Source organism: Anabrus simplex, chromosome 2 (assembly GCF_040414725.1).
Source record: "Anabrus simplex isolate iqAnaSimp1 chromosome 2, ASM4041472v1, whole genome shotgun sequence".
Classification (NCBI taxonomy): domain Eukaryota; kingdom Metazoa; phylum Arthropoda; class Insecta; order Orthoptera; family Tettigoniidae; genus Anabrus; species Anabrus simplex.
In genome coordinates this window covers 339,313,574-339,336,961 of record NC_090266.1, presented here as the reverse complement: position 1 = coordinate 339,336,961, position 23,388 = coordinate 339,313,574, and the positions used below count along the sequence as shown (strand labels likewise).

The 23,388-nt window shown below is 38.2% G+C and overlaps 1 protein-coding gene across 1 annotated transcript in view; it reads right to left on the bottom strand.

Moving 5' to 3' along the window:
- Positions 1–2,247: 2,247 nt before the first annotated feature.
- Positions 2,248–23,388, bottom strand: part of LOC136864123 (proton myo-inositol cotransporter) — a 569,053-nt gene continuing 547,912 nt past the window's right edge. Inside the window, exon 13 of the mRNA XM_067140727.2 lies at positions 2,248–7,205. The gene's annotated coding sequence lies outside the window, so the exon portion shown is untranslated. The remainder of the gene's footprint in view (positions 7,206–23,388) is intronic.

Here is a 23,388-nt window from a genome sequence, read left to right as displayed (position 1 = left end):
ACCGATGATTAGCAAATATTGCCTTTTACTATGCAGTAGAGCGATCAACACACTATTCGAGAGCACAGCATAACAAGATCACCATGTAGTATCATGACATCACTCGTCAGATGGACATATAGACATATTTTTAATTTAAGTTTAAAGTTTATCATATTTTTACTATCTTCATACAAAGAGATCCATAAACAACAAATTTTAATGAAGAGATTATATGTTGGAAAAACTACAATTATGTGAGGCAGCAGTGGCCTTTCTCTTCTCCTCAGTCTCAAGAATGTCTGAGGTCACCTTAAATGTAGTACTTGTATGGCCAAGGATTTGCATTCACCACTTCGATAACTATAGTGACAGATTTACCTCCAATTCCAAGTGTTAACCAACTGCAGATGTCTCATAGCTTACCTACAGCATTGAACAGGAACTACCCCCACTGTACTACATTAAACTGATAACATTTTAAAGATTATTATTATTATTATTATTATTATTATTATTATTATTATTATTATTATTATTATTCACGTCAACCTCTTAGTACCGTTTCCTGATAATAGGTCTGCGATGAGATGAAATGAATTAATATGGCATGCTTTTATGGCTGGATGCCTTTGTTGACACAAACCTGAGTCTGGGAACTAATGAAGACGAGATAAACGATGGTGAATAAAAATTGGGTAAGGAGGTGGAAAGAATCGGCTATGGTCTATGAATAGGAACTGTTCTGGAATTTGCCTGGAAGAGAAAATATGGAAAACCACAGAAAACCATTCTCAGGACAGCCGACGGCGGGGTTCGAATCCACACATCTATTGAATGCAGAGCTTGGTTCCACAGCCAAAGCTCGTTAAAATGAGCGACCACTCCACCTGATGATGATAATGATAATAATAATAATAATAATAATAATAATAATAATAATAATAATAATAATATCTCTCCACATAGGAGTGGTAGCAGTAAGAGCATCCAGCCAAAAAATTGCACCATTTCCACACGTGACACCATTCGAACCAGCAACCCCACCAGTGTGCGAAAAGCAGTAGAACAGACTATCCCACAATTGAGAAAAATGAAAGGAAGTTTCTCAAGAAGATTCTAGGATCCAAGAAAGTGTATGAGGGTTTTTTATTCAATCTGAGATCATAGGGAACTGTACTGTATGAGAGAATAAAGAAGAATACCACCACAATCAGAAAGAGGAGGCTGACATTTTTATAGACACCTAAAAGAGAATGAACCTGGATAGAAGGCACACAGAATACTCAACCTTCAGGAAAAATTGAAAACTCATCCTATTTGGCTGAATGAAGTGCACGAAGATCTAAAGGAAGGAGGCATAAACCCCAAAGAAATTCAAGACAGAACCATTTTCAGGAAGAAAGTTGAAGATGTGAGGGATAATCCAGAGGGAAATCCTGCTAAATCATGCAACAGCTCAGTGGAGGAGCAATAGAAGATAAGCCTGATATTGAAGAGCCTTTGGCTACAAGGTAAAGAAAATGTTGTAAGCCTCTGAAAGAGAAAACATCTATGTAATGATATGAATATTACAACTCCAACTTCCTACATTTATGTGGGGATCAGCTGACCTTAGTCTAGCCAGGGATTTAAGACTGGATGTCTTTCCTATCATCATGCACTAATGGTAGACAATTGCACCAAAACAAACAAACAAACAAACAAACAAACAAACAAACAAACAAACAAACAAACAAACAAACAAACAAACAAACAAACAAACAAACAAACAAACAAAGTAATATTCCTTCATCTACCATCGCTCCTGAAATGAATGAAATGAATGAAATTTTGCCCTGAAAAGGGCTCCTTAAATGAGCCAGTAAGTGTCTTACAGGTGTCTCGCACCAAAACATTCTTAAATACTAGGATTGGTTAGGATTCAATCCTGCAACCATGAGCCTAGAAAGCAAATACCTAACCAGATTAGCTATACAGCTGGTCCATTTTAATTTGTTATAATGTGTTATCAAGGATAAAGTAAAGAGCCAAGTGTTGAATGATACAACAGTGTTTTTACAAACAACTCTTTTGTCAAAGGAATTACCTGTACAGTACATACTGTATATCACACCACAAATCTCTTAGAAGTACGTTGAAGTGCTGCAATGCACATTTATCTTATGTCGTCTTATTGTTTAAGTTTGTTGCAACCCATTTACTGCACATACCTCTCTCTCAAGTATAGGGCTATAGTTCTTGGTCAGTGAAGATGTCTACTAGGAGTTGCTCTTGAGAAATGCTTTATTGAAACATAACAGTGATACAAAATAAATCCAACCCAGGCATGCTGGACTTTAACACATTTTAATACACATGGAAAAAATAAAATAAACAACGACAATGAACCGCTGCTTTAATTAAAATGAATAAAACCTTCAAATGAGGTGCTTTGGAAAGGCACTAGACAATTTAAGAATGGAAATGATTACTGAACACAGTTGCAGCACAATTATTCACTACAATGTACAAAGAAATACTGCCTCAAAAATGCTATCAAGAATACTTCAATAGGAACATTTCAATGTCCTTACATCTAAAATCTTAAACTTAACAACCATTAATGCAGGATTATATTATACATACTGTAGACCTTAGCAAGTGAAAGTAAATGACCTCTGTCATAACATATTTAAACCTAAAAATAAGGAATGAAACCCTTTTTTGCCACCCTAAAAATCTCTCTGAAACTGGTCAATTTTCAGAAAGGAAATTACTGATAATGCAGGAGAGGTAAGCCACAACAATGAAAGAAATTCTCAATAGTATTGAAGTTTATTTAACAGCTGAGCAGTCACACTAGCCATAAACAAATTGCAAGGAGAGGGTTCAACTGAAGACATGCCCAGAAAAAGAGTCTAACCATCAAAATTCATTTCTTTTTTAGATAAGTATTGTGATGTCTAATGAGAAACAATCATTTTTTAAATCAGGCTAAGTCCAAACCATCACATTAGGTTATATACAGCAAGTAGAAATTCTTCTGTTTTTCAAAAAACTTTTCCTTTAATGTCAAGAACAGACTAACCAACTGCTGCTCTTCTATAGCAGAAAGTAGGAAACTGCTAGATGAGCAGGATAGCCAACCAGTATTGAAATACTCTAAATTAAAAACATATTAATAAATATCTTTTACAAAGTTTGAGAAGAGCAGTACTTATAGTTTTTATAGAATAACATGTTAACATGATAATACTCACATAATCTACTAACTTTAAGGAACTAATAAGTAATAATCACATCAACTGTGATGTTTGAACTCTGTTTATGTTGGTGTGCTTAACTTAGGGTTTAAACAGAATGAATAATGGTAATGGAAGAGAGAAATGTTGAAAATATTCACAAAAGGCTAGATTAAAGATTTAATCAATATTTTAGAATGAGTTGTTTTTAGTTAGTTTTTTTAAGTTACATTTTTTGAATGCTCAAACAGGTTTTCTAATAATTTTTTCTTTTACTCATTTAAGTATTGATGTTTAGGGCTAGAGACCTCATCATAAAGAAAATTTTATATAATAAATATTAATTTTAATCTCATGTCCACAACAATAAATGAAGATCATTTCATTTGTTTTTCAGCCTCATTCAAAATACTCAATTTTTCTCCATTTGAAAGATTAACCTATTTTTCCAAGCATGTCTTCAATTATATTTTGGAACAAGATGATTTTTGGAAGTCATACTTTAATGCACTATGCTCACTATGCAGTGCGGTAACGAAAGGCTTCACTGAAATTGTGGCTGGACTGTGCTAAACGCGTGCACAAGTCACGGAACAAGTTAGGTATTCAAAGAATGTTTTCTTGCAGTTACATTTACTAGGTCACTCCTGAAGAAGGAAATAACTAACTCAAAATCTGAGCAATCTGCAAGTGCAATACACGAGAAGTACATTCTGTCACAGAACAAGATTCATACATGGATAGATATGAGCATATATTCCAGCCAGTAAGTTCACATTTTACAACATTCTCTTATGCCCGTTTGTTTGGTCAAAGGAATACGAGGAAAGAAAGAAAATGTTATTTCAAATGAGACCATTAAAAATCTGACTATGAATTTTTGGCTGTACATTTTTAGAAATGGCATTTGTTCTTTTTGAATGCATTTTTATTATTCCTTCATAAACATCGAAACTCAGTTCATGAAAGCATGAAATCCAAAACAACGAAGAGCTGAAAAATGGATCAATGATATTGCAGAGATGCCATGTTAAAGATGTACATAGACACTGCTAAATGAAGTACGAGGTGCAGGTATATGGCTGTATACTACCCATTTCTCAGCAAGCTGCTGCCTCAAATATTACATGCCTTTGCTTGAAGCCAGCACACACATCCATTCCCTTGCGGTACACTGTATGTGTTGTAAGAATCATGCATGACAGACTATAGGGCCTCACAGAGAGGAAATTGAAGTAGTTTTATAATGATTATTGAAAAATTTAAAATATCTGAATTCCTCAAATTTTAAACAGTGTTAAATATTACTGCAACAGAATGGGAAAAAGTTAAATAACGCAGCCACTCCTCTTAAGAGTAGAAAAATAATCCAGGTGGTGTTATATTACAGTTTACTTTCCTGTTAAAGTTTACACAAAACATGGAAAGGAGAGTAAAAAATTCAAATTACTTGGGAGACAGAAATTACTGATAAGTCACATAAGTAATTCACGACATGGCAGAAGAATTATAACTCTTTTTGTAATATGAGAGTACTATAATGGAAGTTAATTAGACCACTGCTATCTGTAATTCAGCACAATAATAACAAAATTTCCACAACTGAACCATAAAATCAGGAGATCAATAGCAAAACAAAAAGGGTTCATGCACATTTCTCTTTCCATATTAGTATTTGAATTACTGGTAAAGTTATTTTCAAATTTTCAGGTACAAAGTCAATACAGTAAGTAGCTGAACTTATTGTATTTATTACAACAGATCTTTTTTTATCATTTTTTACACACGAGAAGAAAAATAAATACATCAACAATAAAAACATCAACAAGTGACACCGACTTTAAATCAGCATTCTTTGATCTACTTTCCTTCTTATGGTCAGTTTGCTTACATTTAAAGCAGCTGTCTGGAAACAAATACTACCTCAGAGAACTGACACATCTCTCATGAATTGTGACAAGCTCACCTCGAAATTAATTAGGTCTACATAAAAGGAGGAATAGTGAACTGAATTTATGAAGCTCTCATGAAGAGATACAAACATTTAATTGTTAAAGAATTTCATTTTATTCCACAGCTGCATTTTGAATTTTAGTACTGCAAAGAAGAGACTGTAAATAAGAGAGGAATACTGAGGACAGGAACATAAAAGACATAGCTAAAAGCAGTTCCAGGCAGTAAGATGATTGATTAATGTTTGTTGTTCAAAGGGGCCTAACATAGAGGTCATCGGCCCCTACAGGCAGTAAGAACCATCATGAATAGACAAATACAGAATCTTTATAAGGTCAATTCCAGAAGAAAATGCACAAGAAACACATCAGAAATTGGTTGTGAAGAAAGACTAAATTTGCTAGTATGTTCTAAAAGTTCTGGTTCTTTCCAATACTGGATATGAGAGTTCTATCAGCAGATATGTGAAGTAGACAATACCTATCACATCCTTGCCCCAATATGTATCTACACTTACTGAATTAAAAGGCACCCTAAAGAAAGAAAAAAACAGTGTATAGAAAATTTGAGGGTATAAGAACAGTATTAAAACTTAGTATTTTGAAGTTAGAACAAAGGGTTGTAGACGGTTCATTACAAAGCAACATTCTTATGGCCAGTCAGATGGAAAAAGAAAGTCAGTGGCCCAGATGCAGTCATGAATTTGTTAAACATGTGCTACTCGCTGGTGTTCAGAGTAATTGTTCTTCAAAGTGTCTACGTTACAAAGCCTGTTGAGTGGTACAATTTTAGAGTGCTTAATCAACTACAGTATTAACATTTTTAGGGGGCCACAAAAAATAGGAAAATCTGAGGAATGATGTGGCTGACAACCAGCAATTCAAGGCAGCTGTCTCACCCTCCAATTTACTGTACCATGTTTTTTTTTTCTCTAGATAGTTTTCTAATGTAGCAACAGATAATATATGCTAGAAACAAGACAAACTGCTAAAGGAAGCAATGCAAGATGGTCAAATATGGGGAGGAAGAAACTAACTCACAATATTGTACACACTGTCTATTTAATGAATGATATGTCTACTAGAGAAGGGAAGGAGTGTAAAAGCTGCATTATAGCTACTGAGCATAATCAAATCCTTTAAAGCTAGGTCATAAAGCACAAAATTTGTATTTAAAAAATCAGAATTGTCCAGACATGAATAATTGAGGTAGATTAGTTATTGCAAACATTTTCACACTTTGACAGGAGATTTTTGAAAATTGTGCACATTTGATTTCTGACATAAGTAAAAGTAAAAAAAATAAAATTGCAACAAGTCTGAATAATATAAGAAGCTGTAAAATCTGCTGTTGAAAATTCATTAGAATTTATATTAAATGGCCTAATCTTTAACATTTAAGTAAATGAAATAAATGTTTAACACAATGATAACATGATGCCTAAAAATTATATTCATGGTTTTTAATTAACAAAGAAGTTATATGGGTATAAAAGTAATATCTATTGCCAATTAAATTTACATTTGGCTTCTAGGTCTTGATCTAATGTTCTCTCCCCATCCTTCTCCATATTAACGAAATAGTTATCAACAAATGACATCACCTACAGGCTGCAGTCATTAATTAGATAAAATACCTCACGGAAATAAATGCAGAGAATTAAGGACAGCTCACTACAACCCTTTTGATCAGTCAATGTCTCCCTTCACCTGGGTTTCTCCGACTAGAAATGAGCAAAACCATGATATGCATCCCAGAAAAAAGGGAGATTTAAATGCATGGCATGTGATTTAACACAATCTTGTACACAGCTTCCAGTGTGCATTTGAGAACAACTGTGTTATGCTTTGGTACATGTATACATTCACTACTCACAATACACTCTTGATTTGATTTCCATTTAAAAAACATAAAAAAATATAAGGGACAGTCCTGCATATACTGAAGCAGTAGATTCAGTTTTTTATCGTACATCCAATGTGTTCAGCAGTATAAACCATGAAGGCCAGCTACAAACTAGATGCATCAAGTTCATCGTTACTTGAAATCCTGAAAAAGACAAAATATATTAGAATATGAATAACTCAATTTACAGAATATTAGCATACATAGGCTATTATAACCACATGCAGAGCATTTCAAAATAAGGTAACATTATAATCCTATCCACATTCATGAAGTTATAGGCTCGAACAATTCTAGTCTGAGTGGCTGTCCAGTTTGATTATTCCTCAGGGCACCATCCTCCCTTCCCCTCACAATTTCAAGATGACATCTTGAGCGGACCTAAAGCAAATCTTCAAATGTGGGCCCATACCACTGCCAACAGCACTAGGGGCACTCATAGCAAGAGTGCCAGGACTTCCCACTAGTTACAGTTAGACAAGAGAGTCTAACGTGATCTAAGTTAAGAAGTTAATCTAGTACTGTACCCGCTAAAACTTTATAATGTTTGATCTAAATCAAACAGGAAAAATTACACAATATTCTACAAGTACCATAAAATTACAATGAAATTCACTCATTCTACAAGTTCAAAGGAAAATTTTTAATTCCTGATAAGAAGTAATCTGAACTGACATCCTGGATTAGATTGGACAGTCCCAAATTTAGGTATTTTGTCCCACTGTTCCCCAAAAGCCAGGATACACCTGAATGTCTTGCTATCAATCAATCAATCAATCAATCAATCAATCAATCAATCAATCAATCAATCAATCAATCAATCAATTGCATTTAGGGCTGTTGCCCAGGTGGCAGATTCCCTCTCAATTTTTCACTTACCGAGCTCGATAGCTGCAGTCGCTTAAGTGCGGCCAGTATCCAGTATTCGGGAGATAGTAGGTTCGAACCCCACTGTCGGCAGCCCTGAAAATGGTTTTCCGTGGTTTCCCATTTTCACACCAGGCAAATGCTGGGGCTGTATCATAATTAAGGCCAGGGCCGTTTCCTTCCCACTCCTAGCCCTTCCCTGTCCCATCGTCGCCATAAGACCTATCTGTGTCAGTGCGACGTTAAGCAACTAGCAAAAATTCACTTTGTTTTTCTGAAATGATTTCAAAGAACTTGGAAATTTATTGAACATTTCCCTTGATAAATTATCCCAGTCACCAATTTCTCTTCCTACAAATTAATATTTGCCCCTATTTGACCTCTTGAATACAAACTTTTTCACATTATGACCTTTCCTACCTTTGAAATCTGGGTGAATTCCAATGTACAAGAAGTCTTGTGAAAATGCTGAATATTTTGAGCTGGGAAGACTGTTTCTCTGTTGAACTCATCTGGTTTTATCAGCACTATATCTAGAATATTTTCCCCGCTAGTTGGTGGTGGTGATGATGATGATGACTATGCTTGTTTAAAGAGGCTTAACATTTAGGTCATCAGCCCCTAATGGTACAAAATGAGACAAAATATAATGACAATTTAAAAGTCCAAAATCCTCCATTACCGGGCGAGTTGGCCGTGCGCGTAGAGGCGCGCGGCTGTGAGCTTGCATCCGGGAGATAGGGGGTTCGAATCCCACTGTCGGCAGCCCTGAAGATGGTTTTCCGTGGTTTCCCATTTTCACACCAGGCAAATGCTGGGGCTGTACCTTAATTAAGGCCACGGCCGCTTCCTTCCAACTCCTAGGCCTTTCCTATCCCATCGTCGCCATAAGACCTATCTGTGTCGGTGCGACATAAAGCCACTAGCAAAAAAAAAAAGAAGTCCTCCATTGACCAGAATTCAAAACATGACAAAGAATGAATGGATGGATATGAATTTAAAACAATTAGTCCATCTGACCCGCAATGCCCCACATTCCCAGAAACTAATGTTAAACAATAGTATAACTGTCAAAGGGACAGCTTCTAAAGCACAATACTGAATCGACGATGCTTTTAGTTTAAAGAGGTCCAAAATCCAAGTCATAGGTCCTCACAATGGTACTTATCGCTAGGAAAGTAGAACCATGGTATTTGACATGTTACGGTACTAATCAAAAGTAGCATAGACTTGCGGTATTCCACACATTATGGTACTAGTCACAGTTAATGTAATGTGCACATGTAACACAGACCTATGGTGTTTCTCACATTGTGGCACCATTTACAGGCAACGCAAACCCATGGTGTTCATCACATAAGTGGACTAACCACAGGGACTCTTATTATCCCATGGTGTTCCTCACATAGAGGGTACTAATCATAGGCAAGGCAGAACCATGGTGTCACTCACCCATGGTGTCGCTCATACAGTGGTACTAATCACAAGTATTGTAAAAGCCGAAAGCACACACTGTCACTACTAATCACAAACCTATTATGTACTTAACATAGTGGTACAACGCGCAAGTAAAAGTGACCCATGGTGTTCCCCGCGTAGTGGTACTAGTTACAAGTAGTGTCATGGTTCTAATTCAATCATCCCTTGGTTGCCCCCTTTTAGTCACCTCTTATGACAGGCAGGGGATACAGTGGGTGTGTTCTTTGTGTGCATCCACCACCCACAGGGGGGTTTTGTGTTTGGTCCGCGAGAGCTATTTTATTTCGCTCAAGTCCACCAGCAAGCCGGTTAGGACCCCCCCCTCTCTGCCACCTGCAAGTATCTCTCTCTCTCTCTCTCTCTCTCTCTCTCTATATATATATATATATATATGCTGGCGCAGTAGGTTCATGGCCCTCTAGTTAGTTCCATCACTGATTCAGCTGTCTTTCCCAGATTAACTTATTTACTTCCTGTCAATCTTGTAATTCGCATCACTTTCCCAGTTAGCATTTGGTAATTTAATATCACTCGATACAATAAAAGTCCTTTCTGTGTCTATGTTTGACTCCATGGCTAAATGGTTAGCATGCTGGCCTTTGGTCCAGAGGGTCCCGGGTTCAATTCCCGGCCGGGTCGGAGATTTTAACTTTAAATGGTTAATTCCCTTGGCTCAGGGACTGGCTGTTTGTGCTGTCCCCGACATCTCTGCAACTTACAAACCACACAACACTATCCTCCACCACAGTAAGACGCAGTTACTTACACATGGCAGATGCCGCCCACACTCATCGGAGGGTCAGCCTTACAAGGGCTGCACCCGGCTAGAAATAGCCATACGAAATGATCATCATCTGTCTTTCCCCACACAGCTTATTGTCTTATCACACAACTGCTCATTAGTGTTAGTGTCATCCCTTCCAGGTCTGTACGCCCCAAAAACGTCAAGTTGCCCCATCACCTTATGAGATGAGCCTTGCAACTACAATTTAATGTTTCTCATCCATAACTTTTTCACAACATAAAAATTCCTCTTTCACCAGTCTTTCCTACCATTCCTATCCTGTCTCTACGATAAACACTCCACTTCTGGAAAGAAGTTTCCATGTCCATAACATCACTTCTCAGCCATACTTCAACTCCTATTACAATATTATGTAAATATATATCTATTAAATTTCTTATTTCTATTGCTTTCTTTACAATAGTTCTACATTTTAACACTAACAACTTCATGCCATCCTTACTCAACTTCCAGCTCCCTATACCCTCATCACCGCTCCTTAATCCAGCCTCTTTCCCTGAATGTACCTGCCTGTAACTCTTCGAAACGAACACTCTCACTCATACGTACCATTGCGGTTCAAGTGAAGGCCATCTCATCGTAATTCCCTATCTCCTACCCACCCATTAGAATCTTCAAATCTCAAACTCAATTTCCCAAATACCTACTCTATAGTCTCATTTAAATCTCCTATCACCCTCCAGTTAGTATCCATCCTACACTGTACCCCACCGATACCAAGAGGAGTGGCAGAGTGTGTTAATATGCTACGGCTAAAGATTCAAGCTCAATTTGGAAGATGAGCGGGTTTGAACCCCACAGTAGGCTGATTTGAGAATGGTTCTATTTTCAGTTCCAGGCAAATCCAAGCCGGTTTCTGTTCACAGATCACAGCTGATTCTTTCAACCTCCTTACCCATTTTCATTCAATCTCATTCATTTCATCTTCATTAGCTCCTCAACTGCAGTTAACATCAGGAAGGGCATCCAGCTGTAAAAACGTGTCAAATTTTATGTCACCTCACCCATGACCCCTATCAGGAAATGGCAATAAGGGGTGGACATACATACAATATGATAATTTTAGCTCCCTTGAACATTTCCCGTGCTGTCACAACCAGGTTCCTCAAATCCCCAACTATGTTGGTACAGATTCCTGCTTGCCTTACGTTGGTGGTACCAACGTGGCAAATTATCACCTACTTACCCTCCTCCCCTTTTACTTTCCTCAAAATCTGTATCAACCTAGTCCCAGTCGGTAAGGATATTGTTTCTTTCACAATTACCAAGATCGCGTTTCAAAATATCGGAACGCTGATGAAGAATGACAATTTGATTATTTCTTATTCTATTTCTTCTACAATTTGGTATATTGAAAGTGAATAAGAATAATATATTATACTTCTACATTAATTTGTGCTAAAATTTAACTCCCAAATTAAAAAAAATTGTTAGCAAGCATTTTATTTTCAATACAATTTTTTGAAATCTCATGAATTTTTAAATTATCTTCACAGCTGTTGAATGGTACCAAGTAAGAAAGTGAATCAATGTGTACTTTTGAAAGTCTAAATTAAAAGTGGATAACAAGAACACGTTTACATTTGTATTAATAATATATAATTAATTAGAAGTGATTTAAGCTGGAATTTAACCTCTCAAATGTCAAACCTTCCAGATTTTTACTATCCCACTTCGTCCCTCCAAAAGTTGCCAGTTTACAGCAACTGTCCCATTCTGAACCCCCTTCCACAAAAATGATTAGCCTATACAGTCGAATCTCTCTTCTGCAGACACCTCGGTACCCTGGAAAAATGTCCATTACGAGAGGTGTCTGCTAAAAAAATATTGCTAAAATTCACTGAACATTTTAACACAAAGAACATCCACCTTAAACATAAGCATACATCATTACTTCGATTATTCTAAATAATTTCCATCTAAATATTTACCTGGGAGGTATTAAAGTGATTTTACAGTTTTTATATTCATTACAGCTTCGGGATGTAATCATTCAGCTCGGCGTACAAATGTAGCACATTTTTCTTTGCTGCAATATTCTCGAAAGGGAATAATGGCCCAGCATGGCATGGAAATAGTTTATTCAATTAATTTCAACTTTCAGGTTTTTTGGAATTTCTTGCACTTTTTCTTGCAACACTGGCCTACTTACAGTTTTGTTGCTCAAACACATCTGAACCATTCATATACCGCATTCACTACCGCGAAAATAGACTCCTACTTTCTTAGTAAACAGAGAGATGGATAATCCACCCAGTCAATACTATGTAATAAAAATGTATTTACATTTCACATTTGTCCAGCTCAATAGCTATATGGTAAGCATACTGGCCGTTGGTCCAGAGGGTACCGGGTTCAATTCCCAGCAGGGTCAGGTATTTTAACCTTAATCGGTTAATTCTAATGACTCTGGGGCTGGGTGTGTGAGCACATGCATACGTGCATGCATGCCGTTTTCAGCATTAGAATTCGAAGGTAGGGCCCCATTCTCACCGACGCGCAAGTCTCTTATATGGCGTCAAATTGAAAGACCTGCACCAGGCTTCTCCGGAGGCCACATGGCAAAAAAATCACATCTACAATATATACTGGGTGGTCCACCAACCCCTTGCTATCCAGTTTTATGCATCCCTTCACATTTACTACAGTTCCGAAAGACATTGGTCCCTCTCCCTAAACCGGGGTAATATAACGAGATGTGTGTTTACGGGCTAGAAGACAGCAGGATTCATGAGCGCTACTATTAATTCATTATGGGTACCTCAAATGAACCCGTAAAATGAGTACATACGCAGAACACTTACTTTAAAACAGAAGGTGGATGCACAGACCAGGAGCACGGAACTGTAGAGGCTGGGAAGTGGGCGCCGTAGGTCAAGTGTCGCAGTAGCTCACATGGCTAGAGCGTGGTAAGATGTGTGATAGTTGACAGTGCTCGAGGGTTAGAAAGTTCAAGTCCCATGCAAGTATTTTTTTTTTAAGCCAGTTGCCTGGGATGTGGCAAGGTTGTATACTTCATACCGGTATTTTTCACAGACTGATTTGTTTATTTGGCCCTGAAAAGTGCCGTTGGTATGGAGCTGGGTTGATAGAGGCTAGGAAACATGCGACAAGATTTCAGTTATCCACGTCGTTCCATGCAGCACTTGAACTGATGATCTCCGTGGTTGATACAGAGCTGCGCGCGATGTTATAAGGACTGCCTGGCCTGTTGTAACTTCTCTGGCGAAACGAATCGGCATGCCTTGGTGATGAACTGTCTAACTTGACAAGGACTGGCCAGCTCCTGTGCATACACCAGTTTTACTTGGCCCCAACAGAAAAAAATCCAGGGGCGTAAGATCAGGCGATCTGGTGGGCTAGGGGACAGGTCCTCCCCTTCCTATCCATTTATCAGGATATGTTGCATGGGGATGGTTCCAGACGACCACCGCGGCATGCGGTGGAGCTCTGTCAAGTTGAAACCGCATTCTGCAGCGATCAAGGAGTGGCACACATTCCTAAAACAGTGGTAGTTCATCTTGGAGAAACCGCAGATAGCGTTGGCTGGTCAGATGGCCCTCAAAGGAATGGAGACCGATGAGGTGATCACCTAGGATTCCACACCATACATTCATGCCCCACTGTACCTATAAAGCTGTCTGTCGTACCCAATGGGGATTATCCACACTCCAGTAATGCATATTATGGTGATTAATGATTCCATTGTTGTGGAATCTTGCTTTGCCCATAAATAAGAGTCGCTAGAAAAGCAGGGTCAGTGTCCACATATTGTACGATCCATTGACAGAATACCACCCGGGCATCGAAATCATGATCATGGAGCTCCTGGTGTAAGTACAGTTGGTACGGGTGAAACCGGTGGGTATGCAATATCCGCATAACAGACGCTCGGCTGATGTTAGTCTCCTGTGCAATGGCCCGTGTGTTAGTATGAGGGTTACGCCGGATAGCGTCAAACATGACCTCATTGTCAGCAGATGTCACGGGTTGAGCTCAAACAGTCCGTGTCTTTCCCAGGGATGTAGTATCCCGCAGGCATCTTCCACACTCTGAAATGTCATGCTCGTCAGTTGTAGTCTATCCAGACAACGTTCTTGGTACAGGTGTTGTGCCTGGTATGTATTCTGTCTAGCTTCTCCATAGATAAGTAACATATCCACAGACTATTTGCTGGAATACATCTCAAGGTGAATAAACTTTGTATTGTGAATTGCTTCGAAGGAAGGGAGTCCGCGCAGCTACATACTTACCTGCCATCGCATGTTATCGTTCCAATGGGGCATACTTTGCCCTACCTGTGCTCTATGAAGCTTGGAACACGTACGGCAGAGCTAAATGGCCACAGACCATCTCCTCATCCTCGTCCAACCCAGCACCATGCCCAATGCAACGATACATACGGTCTTTTACAGGGTCAAGCAAACAAATCAGTCCTTGGAATCTATCAGAATGCAACCTTACCACATCCCAGGCAACCGGCTGTAAAAAAAAAAAAAAAAAAAATTAAAAAAAAATTGTTATGTGGGATTCGAACCGCCTACCTCGAGCAATGTCCACTATCAGTTATCTCCCTCCCCCCCGCTTGCCATGTGAGCTACTGCGACACTTGACCTACAGCGCCCACTTCCCAGCCTACACAGTAGGGTGCTCCTGTCTCTCCACCTCCTGTTTTAAAGTACGTGTTCTGCGTATCTGTACTTGTTTTACGGGTTTATTCGAGGTACCCATAATGAATTAATAGTGGCGCTCACAATTTCTGCTATCTTCTAGCCCGTAAACACACCTCTCATTATATTACCTTAGTTTAAGGAGAGGGACCCATGTCTTTCAGAATTATAGTAAATATGAAGGGATGCATAAAACTGGATTGCAAGGGGCTGGTGGAGCACCCAGTATAGTACATGTTTCGAGAATATGTTCATTCTCTTCTTCGCTAAATAGGTTAAAATTCACTTCTATGAAAATAGACTCCTCCTTTCTTACTAAATAGAGAGATGGATAATCCACCTAGTCAATACTACGTATTAAAAATGTATTTACATTTCACATTTGTCCAACTCAATAGCTTTAAGGCAAGACCTAATAAAACAGGGAGGCCCCCGCTAAATAAACTAAAACTGTGACGTGTACAATAAGACATCTTAAAAATTGATGAATAGTGGCATGGAAGTAATTTCCATCTTGTCATCTCCATATTAACACATCAGCAGGATGTCTATGTAGATAAAATGTTGAGCACTGAGCACTGTTGATGTGACAATGTGTCCTTGTTAGTCCAATACTCCCTTATCAAAATCAAACTGGATCATATTAAAAATAATATAAAATAGTGTAAAACCAAGTTGTCAAGCCAATCCCCTCAGGTAATAGATGTTTATGCTGCCAAGTTGACATGAAGCTTACATAGTCTGTAAGAAGGAGAGGTAAAATAGAGAATGCAAGTGCACGAGTAGGCCTATAACGTAAACAAAAAGAGTACAGTGCATAAAAGTGATTAAAACTTACTGATGTTCAAAAGCAAGTGGATGTGTAAGGCAGACATGCGACTGTCAGAGGGATGTAAAGGCAACTGAATTTGTTCAACGACAGTTCGCGAAGTTGGAGTGGGAGGTGCAGCAGAAGGGAAGGAGGGGTGGAGAGTACTACTTATGTGTTGTTACAGTCATGTCCCTCCCCCCATTATGTGCTTTCCCTCATTCTCTTCCCCCCCCGTCTTTCTAGAATATTGGGTCACCAATTTAAATAACTGATTATCCTCTGCCATGTATTCATAAAGAGTGTTTTCACTATCAAATTTTTGTAACTTGTAAATTTCTAATTTCTCAATGGTATTCATTTGTTTACCTTTATTTAACGGGTGTAATAAAACCATTCCCGTTCAATATTAGTGAAATGACGATTGTTTTCATACATATGGTCGCACATGGCAGAGTATTTGGAATGTCTTCTTGCATTCACATGCTCTTTACAGAATACCATCACACTTCTTCCCAACTGTCCTACATACTTTTTTTTTCCGCAGCTTTGACATGACAGTTTGTATACTCCTGACTTACAAAAAGAATACTATTGGTGTTCACTCTATTAGAATTAAATTTAAAAAATTATTATTATTATTATTATTATTATCTGTTCTAAAGGATACATAGATATCATGTTTCCTAAACAGTTTAGTTAATCTGTATGATTGCTTATTAATATAAGTGAATGTAGCAAAGTTCTTCTTTTCCTTCATGTCTACAAGTCTTATGTAAAATAAAATAGGTTCCATGGAAAAATGTCAGCACAGGGAGGTGTCCGCTGAATAAAGGTGTCCGTCAAGGCAGGTTTGACTGTGTATGACCTGTTGACTCAGGATGTCTCATAATATCCAGACAACAAGTCCAATGGACTTCAGCTTATTAACTACTCTTCACTGTTAGCTGAAGACCCTGAGTGTAACTAGTATTATATACAGTGGACTCCCAGTAATTTCTGTGGAGATAATTTGCAGGTCTCTAAGTTTTCTTAATAGCAACTAATTATCACATGTAGTGAAATAATATCTCAGAATCGTTTAAAGGAATTTTATAGCGATGCAATGCATGGAGACTAGTTTTTCTTCAGTGTTACAGCAGGTCTACTTGCATACTGCTACAAACATTAGAGCATGTTGTTACTAGTGTTATAGCACAAATTTCCTCATCTTCAAAGCAAGATTATACAAGGGGAATGCACTTTCACTTAGAGCCTAGCCTATCTTCTTTACACAAGAAGGTTACTGACCTGTTCTAAACTTAGTTGTGAAGGGTATATGTGCAAACAGTACAGTCTACTTATACACTAGTTGAGAAGTGTAAATGTAGGTATGAATGTGCAGAAGTCTCTTTAAATTTTCGAATAATATAGTTGCAAGAATTTTCACTGTGATTTGGGATTGTGTAAGTTTTCAATTTGAGCGGTCATAAAATGAAATATAAAAGTGAAAAACTGAAAATTATAGTTACTGTTGGCATGCATTTTGTAAATCTTGTGCATTTTTTTGGTTGTATATTTTCCTTTCTCGTGTCCTGCAATATAACGTAAAATGTTATTACTTTTTTGTTCATACATTTCAATATTCTAACAGATGACTGAGTTTTAACTAGGCTTAAAAGAAAAACTGCAAGTAATTCACAGAAGTTCATGCATTAATTACTGTGAATTATCAAGTCAACAGTATATTATTTTTTAAAATTTCTGTAAAAAGCACAATGGGCTTGGGTTTGTTATGCTATTCCTTTCATTGGTTTTTCAGGGCTAAATCGTAATAAAGTGATGAATAATGTGCATTTAAAGTGTGTAAATGGGACTGGCAGTAATGATTGATTTATTTAGCAATCATGACCAATATAAAAGGCATCATCCCACCATTTTCCTGAAATTGAAATAGACTTGCAAATTATACAGGGATGGAGATGCACACCAGAAACAGAAATTAAGTACTATCCCAGCATTTACCTGGATTGAGTGGACTGATTGTGAATGAAAAACAGAACACAGAACCTAAGGTGTGGAATGATGGACACTAATAATTTCATTTCATCTTAACATCCGTAACATTCAATTTGTTGGGCCAATGACCTTCGATGTTAGGCCCCTTTAAACAACAAGCATCATCATCATCATCATCACATTCAATTTATATTTTAGAAATCTTGCTAAAGTTTAGTATATTGAAACTGTGCAACAATAGTAAAACTTGAGAGATTTAAATTGTTATCCATCTATGAACTAATGACCGTATCATATCTAAATCACATGGGATAAATCATACCTTGTAACATAACTTTGTTGGAAGTCAAAATCATTCCTTGATAAAAATATAGTAAATACTCCCAATTTCAGACTTCACTAATTTGGAATTCACAATCATTTGAACTGCTTTTCAACACGTACCAAAACAATGCAGTACTGTACCAGGCTTTGTGTTCATGCCATGGCAGAAGGAGGAAACCAATTGTAACAATGAAAGAAACAGAACAAAGCAGAACAAAGTTTAAACCATCAAATATGAGGGGAAACTGGCATTTTTATGAGTTTTATTGAGATTAATCACGACTACCAAGAGTATCACTTTACATTAAAAGAGACTTGAAAACAAGTGATAAAACAACAATGTAGGTAGAGTATCAAAAATAAGTTTTTTCTTTAAGTCACTATGAACAGATGTTGACGATAACAACATTGCCATGGCTTCATCAGGAAGTGGCATATTTTTGGCTGGTTTGGACCATAGCAATGTAGGTTCAGATGAAATCAGCAAGTAACTGGTTAAGTATCATTCTAAATATAGCCTATGAAGTTCCAATGAAGACTGTTTAATGTACCTTTGAATATTGTAATTAATTTATTTAATCCCACAGTACTGTGATAACATAAGTCACTTTTATATTAAATATACTATACAGTATTTCAGATATTATGTAGTTTTATTTAAATATTTGTTATTTATACATTTATTTATTGTATTTTTTACACATACTGTTATATTATAGCATCAGAGAAATACATTTTAGAAGACATTACTATAATTCAGACTTCTACTAATTCGAACCAGATCTGGAAGAGGAAGGTTTACCGTGTTTCTAGTGAATCAAAACTGGGCATCACTTAGACACAGAGAAGGAGAGATGACCCCAGTACTACATCCTGAGGTGTACAAAATTCCCATAAATTGCAGCAAAGAGTACATTGGTCAAACCTGTCAGCGCACTGAGACTTGCATCAAGGAACACAAAGGAAATATCAACCTCAATCAGCCAGAATAAACAGCAATAGCAGAGCATGTCCTATCTTTGGATCATGATGTGTTCCTAGATGGTATAATCCTTAACCATTTTTAAGGCACAATAGTTCCACAATCAACATTGAAAACAATGTCAATATGCAAAAATCCCAACCATTTTATGTGGGGTACTTGTTATCAGTTAAGCACTACCTTGTTACCAGCCATTATAAGTTTGCGTAGGTAGTTCACTTTACCATCCTTAATTGCCTCCAATTCATTTTTCAAAATTTATACTTTTCTGACTACTAAAGGGTAGGGCATCCAGCAATAAAACTGGATCAAATCCACATCAAGTTCCAAACCCAATGAATTGCAAAAATGGCACACAAGAAATCCATTTTTGATCATGAGATTTGGGAACAGCACAATTCCTAATTTCTTTCAGAAGAAACTCAACTAATAATATAATTTAGCATCCTCCTTCAGTTGAGTCAGCCAACTCTGTCGTCTGACTCGTTCAAGGAGTTGAGCTCGGGGACGGAGCGCTGAGCAATGACAGACCAACAGAGGACTGAAATCACTGCAAGATTCTTTTCTGCTTACAGGGATGAATATACAATTTACTGTAGACATGATGTAGACTTTTTGGGCTTATGCCATGTCAAAAAAATAAGGTGTAATTCTTTACATTTCACAGAGAACTTTGCTCTGCGTCTCCAGAAGAAAATCTTGATTGTTCACGAGGAAGACTTCTCCAAGAATGAAGGTTTGAATTTAGAAGTTACTAATAGAAGTGGTACGTTCATTCGTCACCAAATGGCTCACTGTACGCGGTACAGCACTAGCATTCGAAGCGGAAGCTGATGGCACCATCAGAAATAGTCTGAGAGGGGGTCACATAACAGGGGTATACACATTATGAAAATATGACGCTGACACAAGCATGGAATGAAACATCTGATGAGGAACATACGAATTTGGAAAACACCAAAACGAGGTAACAAGAGTTACCTCTGGGATGCAGGGCTCTATGAATTTGCATATCACTGTAACCATTACCCTTGAATGTGACCTTGAGTGTGTCCATCTCCTCCTGGCTCACAAATTTGTATCGCCTTCTTGGCGAGTGTTTTGAAAATGGCTTTGTTTTTGTGCTGGATGATGGTGAGAACCTGCACGAAGATAGCAATTTATGCGGGTAGGCTTACGATAGACAGTATGTCCTAAGGAGCCGTCCTGTTTCTTTCTTACTAGAACATCCAAGAAAGGAAGATATCCATCCGACTCCATCTCCATAGTGAATTTAATTGAAGGATGTCGCTGATTTAGGTGGTTTAGAAATAGATGAAGTTTCTCAGGAGCTTCTGTCTAGACCACAAATGTATCATCAACATACCTCCACCAAATCATAGGTTTGATGGACGCTGAAGCAATAGCCTCCTCTTCAAAATGCCCCATGAAGAAATTAACCACTACGGCCGAAAGTGGACTTCCCATAGCCACCCCATGTTTGTAAAAATTTCCACCCCACAAGAAATAGCTGGAAGTCGTGCAGTGGTAAAATAGATTAGTAATGTCCTTGGGGAACAGATGTTCAATGTAATAGACAAGAAAAATGTTCCACCGATCAACTTATAAATAATAAATAATAAGAACAGATGTTCAACGAGAGACATGACCGAGTCAATTGGCACTGTAGTGAAAAAGGACTCCACATTGAAATTCACCAAAAGTGAGTTAGGTTGAAGCAACTTTTTGACAAAATACAGTGTCCCTAACGTATGATTCAGTACGTCGTATGTGTGGCTGAATCAATTTGCTTAGGTATTTAGCTAGAGCATACGTAGGAGAACCTATCGCACTAACAACAGGTCTGAGGGGAACGTCTTTTTTATGGATCTTTGGAACTCCATATAATCTAGATGGCCCTGCATCCCCTGGGGACAGATGCTTAGCCTCCTCATCTGGAGCCGAGGATTGCCTTAAGAGCTTCACAGCAACGTTTGACACACGAGTGGTAGGGTCACGTGAACTCAGTCTGTAAACAGGCTCTGACAATACAGCCGAGATCTTATTCTTATACCCGCCAGTGTCCGATGTGAAAGCATCAATACTAACAATAAAATTTACTGTTTGTATTTAGAAGCGAATTTCAGTTGCGGTACCTCGCAGAACGTCCATTCCAAGTCTCGCAACAGAATCATCAATTATCTGCATTTAGGGCTGTCACTCAGGTGGCACATTCCCTACCAACTGTCTACCTAGCATTTTCTTAAATGTTTTCAAAGAACTTTGATATTTACCATACATTTCCCTTGATATTATTCCCATCTCTTATTCCTTGTCCTATAAATTAATATTTGCCCCAATTTTTTCTCTTGAATTCCAACTTTACCTTCACATCATGATCTTTCCTACTCTACCCTATTAGTCTACTAATGTCATTTAATGCCATCCCTCCACTGACAGCTCAGAACATACTGCGTAGTGGAGTAGTTCGTCACTTAACTCCCTAGTCTTCCTAGCCCGAAGTTTGCAACACTACTTTTCTGTAGGAAATCGCCCAGAACAATCATGCCGATTTCCTTTGGATCTTTTCCAGTTCTTGTATAAAGTAATCCTGATGTGGGTCCCACACACCGAAACCATACTCTGATTGGGGTCTTACCAGAGACTTGCACAATGTCCCCTTTACACCCTTACTAAAACCCTTAAATACCATCATAAGTATGTGAAGAGATATGCATCCTTTCTCAAAAATCCTGTTAATGTGATTACCCCAATGGAGATCATTCTTAATATTTATTAACACCTAGGTACTAGGCAATCTCCACGAGGTACCTTCACCACATCAACACAGTAATTGAAACTGAGGATTTTCTCTTCATGAAATTTACAACCTGACTTATCATACAATTTATCACCATACCATTGTCTGTTGTCCATCTCCCAACATTGTTGAGGTCTTTTTGTAACAAACAGCAACGTAAATTGCAAAGGTCCGCCTTTTCAACACAAATAATTAAGTTGCTAGCTTAAATTACAACATTATTTATTCCGTACCGGTTTTGATGTCATGTGACCTCATCATCAGCTGAACTTGGAATAGGGCAAGTATACATGAAATACAGGGTGTTTCAAAAAGGACTTTACAACTTTGACAGCTCATAGTTATTTATTCATTTTACTTACAGAAATGGTTTTGTTGTCATCTTGACTGACAATAGATCAAGCTTTACCTAAACAGGTTGAATGTGACCTCCATCGGTCATGGGGCACACACCCCATCTGAAGTCGCACAGTTGTCGCCGACTTCGACTCTTCAAACCAAAACACACAACGAGCGTGCTCGGGACTGGTGAAGGCAGCCATCTTTGCTGCAACTGCCGCTAGCGCTTGCAGTGGTGTGATTCCATACTAGCGTACCACGCGAGGCAAAACTTGATCTATTGTCAGTCAAGATGACACCAAAACCATGCCTATAACTGAAATGAATAAATAACTATGAGCTGTCAAATTTGTAAAGTCACATTATAAAAACACAATATATGGACCCTTAACATTTAAAAATCAATGATTAGATAAAATTCAAGTCAATTATAAAACCAATGAAGATGAAAGCACATAAAAGGTAATGTTTTGAATAAGTCACTTTGTGAGACTTACAGTACATTACACACTGTTGCTACGACAGGCAGCAGTACCCGCACCACAACTGCTTCCAGCGGGGTTCTTAGAGGAACCTCTTCACTACAGGTATCAGAACAAACAAAAATTCCAACGCCACCGGATGCCCGGTGAGCATAATATCGTTCTGTCTAGTAGTCTGAAATTTCTCAAGACCATATGATGACCTGGTCTGAGATTAGTTTCCTGAATATAGACTATACTCGCCGCGAACTCGCTAATGAGCTGGCACAGCTCAGCAAGATGCTTGTCATAACCGTTACAATTCCATTGTAACAGTGCCATAGAGTGGACTAAAATGAGGGTGTTCGGTTATGAGCGACAAGATGCTCTTAAACCTAAACACTATCAATATCAAGATCTACGTCCGTAGATGTAGAGGACAGCTCGACATCCGTCCTGTCATTAACGGACAGCGGGACTGACGCCCAGAACTTAAAACATATCTTGGGGGTGGGATTTCTTCCTACGAGGGGAGTGCTCAGGTTTAGGGGCAGAGTTCCTGCTGTCGCTGGTTCATACCCTCCAGATTGAGGACCTGATTTCCCCTTCGCAGGAGAAGCGCGGGAGCACCCGGTAAGGGCGTTTCTCTTCTCCGCCTTCTTTTCTTGTTTAGACAGGCTGGGAGATAATTTCGCAGCCCTGGTCGACGATGCCGCCTCCGCCTGCTTGGGCACGGCTTTCGCCGAACTCTTAGGTGGGGGGCGGGAGTTGGCCTCCCCCCCTCTGATGTGCCA